This window comes from Leucoraja erinacea, chromosome 1, assembly GCF_028641065.1.
Source record: "Leucoraja erinacea ecotype New England chromosome 1, Leri_hhj_1, whole genome shotgun sequence".
Classification (NCBI taxonomy): Eukaryota; Metazoa; Chordata; class Chondrichthyes; order Rajiformes; family Rajidae; genus Leucoraja; species Leucoraja erinaceus.
The window spans coordinates 162,990,436-162,997,429 of record NC_073377.1 but is presented as its reverse complement, the minus strand read 5'-3'; the positions used below and the strand labels follow the sequence as shown (position 1 = coordinate 162,997,429).

Below are 6,994 nucleotides of genomic sequence, written 5' to 3'. Positions count from 1 at the left end.
AGTGAATACAAGCCTAGTCTTTTCAATCTTTCCTCATATGACAGTCCCGCCATCCCAGGGATCAATCTCGTGAACCTACGCTGCACTGCCTCAATCACAAGGATGTCCTTCCTCAAATTAGGAGACCAAAACTGTACACAATACTCCAGATGTTGTCTCACCAGAGCCCTATACAGGTAGAAAAAGCAGGGACTCTGCAGAAGGACTTGGATAGGTTGGGAGAGTGGGCAGAGAGGTGGCAGATGGAATATAGTGTAGCAAAATGTGAAGTCATGCATAGACTTATTTTCTAAATGGGGAGAGAATCAAGAAATCAGAGTTGCAAAGGTACTTGGGAATGCTGGTGCAGGATTTCCAAAAAGTTAATTTGCAAGTCGAATAGGTAGTAAGGAAGGTTACCGACCGACTTAGGGAGCTCCAATCCGCAGGAGCTTTGATCGCCCCAACGCGGGTGTTTCGACCGCCGGCTGTGGGAGCTTTGATCTCCCTGACAGGAGAATAAAGAGGAAGGAGATTGGACTTTATTGCCTTCCATCACAGTGACGAATGTTTGGGAATCTGCTGTGGTGGATGTTTATGTTAACTTTTATGCAATTGTGTGTCATTGCTTTTTTTCAGAATGGCTGTATGGTAATTCGCATACCACTGTACTTTAATTGGTACAGGTGACAATAAAAGACCTTTGAAATGTAATGCTAGCATTTATTTCAAGACGGCTAGATTGCATAAACGGGGATGTAATTCTCTGCACAAAAAGGTTGCCCTGCACATCTCCTTTAAACGTTCTGAAGAAGAGTTTCGGCCTGAAACGTTGCCTATTTCCTTCGCTCCATAGATGCTGCTGCACCCACTGAGTTTCTCCAGCACTTTTGTCTACCTCCTTTAAACATCCCCCTTTGCTATGCCCTATAGTCTTTGACATTTCCATCCTAGGAAAAAATGGTTCTGACTGTTTACCCTGTGTAGTTAGTTTAGTGCATTATTGTCGCGTGTACTGAGGTACAGAAAAAAGCTTTTGTTGCGTGCTATTCACCAAAGAAAAGACTATACATTATTACAATCAAGTTGTCCACAGTGTACAGATAAAGGATAAAAGGTACAACCTTTAGTGCAAGATAATGTCCAATAAAATCAATTAAACAAAGTTAAAAGGTCTCCAAAGAGGTAGATGGGATGTCAGGAGCACACACAGTTACCCATATCTGTAATTGATCTCTCTATCCTGCTGTGTCCATGGACAGCCTTCCATATTGTCCACAACTCTGCCAATTTTTGTGTTGTTTGTAAACTTACTGACCAACCCATCAACATTTACATCAAAATCAAGCATATACAGTGCCCTCCATAATGTTTGGGACAAAGACCCATCGTTTATTTGTTTGCCTCTGTACTCCACAATTTGAGATTTGTAATATAAAAAATCACATGTGTTTAAAGTGCACATTGTCAGATTTTAATAAAGGCCATTTTTATACATTTTGGTTTCACCATGTAGAAATTACAGCTTTGTTTATACATAGTGCTCCCATTTCAGGGCACCATAATGTGTGGGACACAGCAACGTCATGTAAATGAAAGTAGTCATGTTTATTATTTTGTTGCATATCCTTTGCATGCAATGACTGCTTGAAGTCTGCGATTCATGGACATCACCAGTTGCTGGGTGTCTTCTCTGGTGATGCTCTGCCAGGCCTGTATTGCAGCCATGTTTAGCTTATGCTTGTTTTGGGGGCTAGTCCCCTTCATTTTTCACTTCAGCATGTAAAAGGCATACTTAATTGGGTTCAGATCAGTTGATTGACTTGGCCACTTAATAATTGACCATTTATAGTTTTGAAAAACTCCTTTGTTGCTTTAGAAGTATGTTTGGGATCATTGTCTTGCTGTAGAATGAACCGCCGGCCAATGAGTTTTGAGGCATTTGAACTTGGGCGGATAGGATGTGTCTAGTTCAGAATTCATTTTGCTACTACCAACAGCAGTTGTATCATCAATGAAGAAAAGTGAGCCAGTATCTTCAGCAGCCATACATGCCCAGGCAATAACACCCCCACTACCGTGTTTGACAGATGAGGTGGTATGCTTTGGATCTTGGGCAGTTCCTTCTCTCCTCCATACTTTGCTCTTGCCAACACTTTGATATGTTAATCTTTGTCTCATATGTCCACAAGACCTTTTTCCAGAACTGTGGTTGCTATTTTAAGTACTTCTTGGCAAACTGTAACCTGGCCATCCTATTTTTGCAGCTAACCAGTGGTTTGCATCTTGCAGTGTAGCCTCTGTATTTCTGTTCATGAAGTCTTCTGCAGACAGTGGTCACTGACAAATCCACACCTGATTCCTGAAGAGTGTTTCTGATCAGCCGAACAGGTGTTTGGGGATTTTTCTTTATTATAGAGAGATTTCTTCTGTCATCAGCTGTGGAGCTCTTCCTTGGCCTGCCAGTCCCTTTGCGATTAGTAAGCTCATCAGTGCTCTCTTTCTTCATAATGATGTTCCAAACAGATGATTTTGGTAAGCTTAAGGTTTGGCTGATGTCTCTAACAGTTTCATTCTTGTTTCTCAGTCTCATAATGGCTTTGACTTTCAATGGCACAACTTTGGTCCTCATGTTGATAAACAGTAATAATAGTTTCCAAAGGTGACGGAAAGACTGGAGGAAAGACTAGGTGCTGAGAGCTCTCTTATACCTGCATTAAGGAGGCATTTAAACACACCTGAGCAATTACAAACACCTCTGGCTGTGGAGAACATGGGTAGGGGACTTGTTTTGGGTCACGACCCTTCTTCAGACGTGTAGCGTCGCCTATCCACGTTGACCAGAGATGTTATTTTCCAGGTTGCTTTGGAAAAGCAGTAGTGAGTGTATTGGCCATGTAATTTGCATATTAGAAACATAGAAAATAGGTGCAGGAGTAGGCCATTCGGCCCTTCGAGCCTGCACCGCCATTCAATATGATCATGGCTGATCATCCAAGTCATAGCAATGTTACAAAATTTTGAGATTTAAAAAATCAAGTCTGCAATTTATCCCATCAGATAAAGCATAACAATAAGTTTAATTTGACACCTAATTCACTTTCATATCACAAGTAATAAAAAAGTGATGGCCATTTTCATACTCGGAAATTAGCATCTTGTTCCCTATTGATTTTCTATGGACATAACAAAAAAGCTGTGATCGCGGACAGTCAAAAGCCCATAACCTTCTTAAAAATTAAGAGAACTGAATGAAATTTTCAGTTATCATAGATTGAAGCATTCTGAAACAAATATAAAATAATCTTACTTGGATGACCTGAAATTAAAGCATATAATTAGTTAGTTACCCAATTGTAGCTAATTTCAAACTTCAATAACTAGATCTAAACATCTATCCATTTCTTAATAAATGATTAACATTTGCCCAAGTGTCCAAATAATATTCACAAATAATTCACAATAAAACATGATTTTTAAATCTCATTTACATCAATTTATAGGCCAAATGGAAGGAATTTAGTGTTCATTTGCTGTAAATTAAAGTCAATTTAAATCGGCTTTCTAGTGGGTTCCTGTGAACGCGCTGGTTTAGAACGTTCACATTGCGCTGGATTTGTGCCCTCAAGTGCCCAGAAAAATATTGCGGGATATAAAGAGCCCAAAATGAACTACTCGCTACAGAAAACTTTAATTACAGGGTTATATACAAGCCCCATTTGTCGGGAGTCGGCGGCGTCGCAGCACTGGGATACCAGCGGGGAGCGAGCAATGCCTTACCAGCTCGCCGTGTGGCAAGCTCCGGAGCGCTGTGGCCGCCTTCTTCCAACATTCGCGGAGCGTCGCTGGATTTGGAGCCGCGGAGCTGGGGGCTCCGTCCGGCCGCGGGCGGCGCCGGTTGGAGCTCCGACCCCGGCAACTTTACCCCTGGCTGCGCGGCTCCAAATCCAGCGACGCTCCGCGATGTTGTGTGTCGGCGGCCACAGCGCTCCGGAGCTTGCCGCACGGTGACCCGGTAAGGCATTGCCCGCTCCGCGCTGGTATCCCAGCGCTGCGACGCGGCCGACTCCCGACATTCGCGGAGCTGGGACGTCCGGCCGCGGGCCGCGCTGGATTTGGAGCGCCTCGCAGCCAGGGGTAGAGTTGCCGGGGGCGGAGCTACAACCGGCGCCGCCCGCTGCCCCACCGGCCACAGCGCTGCGGAGCTTACTGCACGGCGACCCGGTAAGGCATTGACCGCTCCCCGCCTCTCCGACCAGGTAGGGGACTAAGAATTAAAGTTTACCCCTTCACCACCCCCCCTTCACATAAAAGCCCTCCAAACTAACTGACTAACATTTAAGCAATGATTTACAGATGTTTAAGCGTCTCCCGGTCTCCAGGGAGGAGGCAGCCGCTACAGTAGTACAGACCTGGGTTGACCGTGGGTCGTTTTGGGTCAGGTTTGGCGCCAAACGCGAGCTTTGGTGCGCAGACGACATCTGGAAAAAATGGCCGGTTTTCGGAGCTTTTCGGTTTCTGGAACACCGGATAAAAGGTTGTGCACCTGTACCAGAGATTCACCTGCTATTGTAGTAAAAATGATTAAATGAAATTAAATGTTAATCAAACTGAGAAATTACTAAAAGTATTGAACAATAAAGCCATAAAAATACCAAAAAAAAACACAAATAGAATTATAGGTCCTCCCTTGGTAATGTACACCCAACTTTCCTAGATACACAAACAGCCCATTTATCGATTGAAAAATATGATCATGTTTCAGAGAACTGGCCAGTGTTGTGGTAATATGGCTAATCTGGAGCTTTTGTTTATCTCATCCTGAATGTTTTGATGTAGTCCAATTAATTTATCCAATTAACTTTATCTACCTGCATGTATAATGGTGCAAGTTTCAGGATTTCCCACATCCGAGGATGAAAAATATCAAATACTCGAGGGCATAGCTTTAAGGGCCTGTCCCACTTGCGTGTCCTTGGCATGCAAATGACGCGACTTCGCGATCGCGTTGAGCCGCGACGGTCCCGCGAAGGTCGCGCGCGATTTAATGCGTACGCACAGCCGTCTGGAGCGCGTGACGTAATTTTCATTTTCATTTCATTTCATTTCCACTTTCATTTCACTGCACATCTCGTATGTGTATGTGACAAATAAACTTGACTTGACTTGACTTGAAGATGGACACAAAGCTGGAGTAACTCAGCGGGACCGGCAGCATCTCTGGAGAGAAGCAATGGGTGGTATTTCGTGTCGAGACTCTTCTTCAGTCTGAAAAGAAGGGTCTTGACCTGAAACATCATCCATTGCTTCTCTCCAGAGATGCTGCCGGTCCTGCTGAGTTACTCCTGCATTTTGTGTCTATCTTCAATTTTCTTGGCCCCGCTCTGGGAGTAGAAGTGGGGGCAGATCCGGACCGCAAAGGCCGTGAGCCCCAGGCCAAGTTCGGCGATGGTTTGCCTGCTTCTGCTGCTGTTGGAGGTGAGACATCCAGGGTCTTGGGCCTGTCCCACTTTGGCCGTCAGTTCCGCGACAGGCCGTTGGCGCGCGAAGATTTCATTTGCTACAAAAATTTCGGAGCCATGCGCGATGTCGCGCACAACTACATACCCATCCGTGCTTCTCAGTGGGACTGGCCCCGCTTGGCTATACGATGCCCATGCGCCTCAACGCGACCACGAGGTCGCGTAATTTGCATGCCAAGGACACGTAAGTGGGACAGGCCCTTTAAGGTGTGCGGTGCAAATTTTAAAAGAGATGTGTGAGACAAGCCATTTTGCACAGAGAGTAGTGAGTGGCTGGAACGTGCTGCTGGGGATGGTGGTTTTGGCAGATACGATAGTGGCATTTAAGAGTCTTGGGTAGGTATATGGATATGCAGGGAAAGAAGGGAATGGATGATGTGCAGGCAGATAAGAATTGTCATGGGATCATTTGGGCCAAAGGAGCAGTTCTTCTGCTAGACTGTTCTATGTTCTTGGGGAGTTGATGGAGGTAATGGGGTTTGTTGGCAAGTAACCATCAACTGTCTTCAGAAAAAGTACCGAGTCATTGATCCATCTCAGTTCTTAGTTGAGGTTTCTTCCAAAAGCCAGTCATCGGTCAGAAAAATGCATTGCCATATCTAACTAAAACACCTGAAATATCAGCACAGATAGATTTCATCGCTTTAAGGCAAAACCTGATTAAAAATGTGAACTTTTCAGTTGAAACCCTGAATTAGCTTTAACATTTAGCATCAGTTATGCAACATGCCTCAGAATGGGAAATACTCTTACGATGCTTTCTTATATACAGAAAGTTCTTATTATAGAAAATCTTTAGCACTGTTTAAGGAGTCAATTTGGAGCAGTGTTCTACCTGTTGCTTCCCAACTTTTGATGTGTTATAACATTATAATGGATAGGACAGTCGAAGGAAAATGTCTGCATTTTTAAAAAAATCTTCCAATGGGATATGGGAATTATTGACAAGGATGATGTTTTTATTGTCCTTGAAGTGAGAAGCAGTTCAGAGTCAATCATATTGCAAAGGGTCTGGAGATGGGGTAAGGAAGATCGCACATTCCCTTCTCCCAGGCAGATGGGCTTTTGTACGAATCCAATACTTTTATGGTCACCGGTTCTGATACTAGCATATTATTCTAGATGTATTTAGTAAATGTAATTTATTTACTAAATGTAAGTTTTTAGCTGCTTTAGTAGGGTTTAAACTCCATGGATCTATGGAACACTACTTTGTGCCTCTGGAATTTAATCCAATAACGTAACAACAAAATATAAAAAATTATGGAAATCTGGGCTAAAAACAGAAAGTTGGAGAAATACTTAGCAGGTCCGACAGCATCTATCATGGGAAACAAATCTATTATTTGTGTCACTGACCAATTAGCAGAATACAGCCATTATGTATAGGAAAGAACTGCAGATGCTGGTTTAAACTGAAGATAGACACAAAATGCTGGAGTAACTCAGAGGGACAGGCAGCATCTCTGGAGAGGAGGAATGGGTGACATTTC

The 6,994-nt window shown here is 43.6% G+C and overlaps 1 protein-coding gene across 1 annotated transcript in view; it reads left to right on the top strand.

The window, feature by feature from the left end:
* nudt6 (nudix (nucleoside diphosphate linked moiety X)-type motif 6) overlaps positions 1–6,994 on the top strand; it is a 47,081-nt gene that overhangs the window by 3,022 nt on the left and 37,065 nt on the right.